The sequence below is a fragment of the Herpailurus yagouaroundi genome, unplaced genomic scaffold (assembly GCF_014898765.1).
Source record: "Herpailurus yagouaroundi ecotype Mexico unplaced genomic scaffold, PumYag 140, whole genome shotgun sequence".
NCBI classification, from domain to species: domain Eukaryota; kingdom Metazoa; phylum Chordata; class Mammalia; order Carnivora; family Felidae; genus Herpailurus; species Herpailurus yagouaroundi.
This window is the reverse complement of record NW_024412395.1, coordinates 55,340,448-55,343,758: the sequence shown is the minus strand read 5'-3', so window position 1 is coordinate 55,343,758 and position 3,311 is coordinate 55,340,448. Positions and strand designations below refer to the sequence as shown.

Below are 3,311 nucleotides of genomic sequence, written 5' to 3'. Positions count from 1 at the left end.
CAACTGAGCCACCCAGGAGCCCCATCTTCAGCCACCATTTTATTTTTTTTTTTTAATTTTTTTTTTTTTTAACGTTTATTTATTTTTTTGGGACAGAGAGAGACAGAGCATGAACGGGGGAGGGGCAGAGAGAGAGGGAGACACAGAATCAGAAACAGGCTCCAGGCTCTGAGCCATCAGCCCAGAGCCCGACGCGGGGCTCGAGATCGTGAGATCGTGACCTGGCTGAAGTCGGACGCTTAACCGACTGCGCCACCCAGGCGCCCCTCAGCCACCATTTTAAATCCAGCTCCTTACAATGCTCTGCTGCAGCTGCTGCCAGGCCTGGCCTGCACTCCATCACCCTCCCTCCCCCCAACCCACCCTCTCACTTATTCCGCCACCATGGAGGACATGAACAAGTACAGCAACACAGAGGGATTCACAGAGGGATCCAAGATCAACGCGAGCAAAAGTCAGGATGGTGGGTACTGGAACTGAAAGAACACAAACTGGACGGCAAATTGATAGACCCTGAAAGGGCCAAAACTTTAAAAGGGAAGAAACCCCCCTCCACCAAATAGGTTTTTGTGGGTGGATTGAGCCTAGATAGTTCTTTAGAACAAATTAATTTTTTTATGTTTTATTTTATTTATTTATTTATTTATTTTTTAATGTTCATTTATTTTTGAAAGAGAGACAGAGCATGAGTGGGGGAGGAGCAGAGAGAGAGGAAGACCCAGAATCCGAAGCAGGCTCCAGGCTCCAAGCTGTCAGCACAGAGCCCGACGCGGGGCTCGAACCCACGAACCATGAGATCATGACCTGAGCCGAAGTCGGACACCTAACTGACTGAGCTACCAGGCATCCCCTGAAGAACAAATTAAGGAATATTTTGGAGCTTTTGGCGAGATTGAAAACATTGAACTTCCCATGGACACAAAAACAAATGAAAGAAGAGGATTTTGTTTTATCACATATACAGCTGAAGAGCCAGTAAAGAAATTGTTAGAAAACAGATTGTAACAGATGAAAACAAACTGGTTCTGGGAAGTGTGAAATCAAAGCTGCATAACCCAAAGAGGTATATAGGCAGTAATAGCAACAACAAAAAGGAGGAAGCTGGTGGACAAGGTGGTACTAGGGGTCATGGATGAGGTTGGGGCCAATACAGGAGCCAAGGATTTAATAACTATTATGATCAAGGATATGGAAATTACAGTAGTGCCTATGTTGGTCTCAAAACTATAGTAGCTATGGCGGCTATGGTAATATTGGGTATAACTTTGGGAACTATGGATATGGACAGGGATGTGTAGACTACAGTGGCCAACAGAGCACTTATGGCAAGGTGTCTTGAGGGGGTGGCAATCACCAAAACAATTACCAGCCATAGGAGGATGTTGGAGAAAACAGTGGGAACTTCACTGCAGGTTGTGTGTCACCCAGACCACGTCTATCTCATGTTACAGGCAGAGCACAAGGCACACACCAGAAAATGTTGTCCTGTAGAGGAGATCACTAAAGTAACCTATCTTGCAGGACGATTGATCTTCCGTTGATCTAAGATGACTATTTTGTAAAAGACTTTCTAATGTACAAGACACACTGGGTCCAACTATATATAGCCACCAATTAGTTTTCTTTGTTTTTACTTTGTCTTTTGCTGTGTTATGACTTGATGTGGATTTGTGTTTATACAAACTTTATTTGTATGATTCATGTTAAACCTCAAATAAATGCTTCCTTATGTGGAAAAAAATATGTGAGGCTAACCTATATTGATTTGACCAGAATTCCTACATACAATAAAAAGCTAAGGGAAAAAAATAAGGAATACAGAAAGTGAGGAGTTTGAGCCCACTCACAAGAAAAGACATGAAACATAAGGAACTGAAAGATTAAAGATGAAAGAGATATTTATTTGAATCCTCAGACTAACCACAGTCCAACAGATTATATCATCCTAAAAACAAAAGATGTAAAGCAACAAGTATTTAAAATCTATAAAGTGCTCACTACAAAAGGTACAATCAGGGTCCCTAAAAGAGTATGCAAAACTATAAGTATGGTGAAAAAAACAAAAAAAAATCTGGGAAAATAGAATAAGCTAATGAGAACTTTTGGGTTATATCATGGAATGGAAGAGGGGTCAGATTAAGAATCAAAGGGAAGAAGGGTAAGGTGACTGAATGACAGATTGGGAAACTCTCATTAGAAAGGGTAGGACTGATCAAGTCACTCCACTTATTCATATTTTCACACTTTTCATATATACTAGGGCACATTCTGCCAATAGAACATGTAGTCCATTGATATGTAACTTCTGTGAGCCCCAGTGAAATAATAGAGAGAACCAAAAAAACAGATGAGAACTGCTAGGAGAAGCTTAACAATGATTCTCACAGAATCACTGAGTCTTTAATATTTCAGTGATGAAAAGGTAAATAAAACACTTCTGGTTTCCAGTCCAGCTTACAAGAAGCTTGAAAGTTGAAAGTTTTGTTAACAACAAATAAAAAGCTGAACAAACTGAAAAATCAACAGCTCTCCTTACATCCAAAAGACAAGTGAGGTCACAGGGCAAAATGTTGTTCCCAAAATTGGAAAGATCAACAGGCAAATACATAGAATCACAACTTACTAGGGCAACAAACTGTGCAAACCAGTGCCAGGGTAGGGAAACCTGAACAGTAATTTACGAATTGCTGGCCACTCAATGTGGATAACTCTGAGATTTAAAAACTCCAGGGGGACCCAGTCAATGGGGGCTCCCACACTTTTGTGAGTTAATTCCTGGATCTCTATTACATTCTCACACTGAATATCGGAGAAAAATCCACACTCTTTCTTCCCCACTACGTTTTTGGCAGGGGAAGAGGAAAAGAAACCATTTAAAAATATACCAGAGCATTCTGTTCTTAACAAGGTCTGCCTTCAGAAGGCACTATTTAATCACAGCTTAACCGGCTGGGGTATTATCAGAGCCTAACTAGCCTGGGGGAAGGGAAAGATCCACTTCCAGCCCCCTCTAGCCATCCTGTCTCACTTAAGGGTATGGAGGGAGGAGGACTGAGAAGCACTTTAGAGGTTCACAGTCCAAAGGCACAGGCACACTAAAAGACTGAGACCAGATCATAAGATTATAAAACTTCCCTTCCCCTCCACCTTACCATCACATTACTAAAGGCCTATTTACAGCAGTTCCTTTCACTCTGTACATCATGCCCAGCTTCCAAGAAAAAAATTACAAGATATATGAAAAAGCAAAAAACATAAGTGGAAGAGACAGAGGACGCCTCAGGGCCAGGCTCAGATACAAGAGAGATGTT

At 41.5% G+C, this 3,311-nt stretch overlaps 1 pseudogene; it reads left to right on the top strand.

Moving 5' to 3' along the window:
• The first annotated feature begins 214 nt into the window (after nucleotides 1–214).
• LOC121030724 (heterogeneous nuclear ribonucleoprotein D-like) lies at nucleotides 215–1,741 on the top strand (annotated as a pseudogene).
• Nucleotides 1,742–3,311: the final 1,570 nt, after the last annotated feature.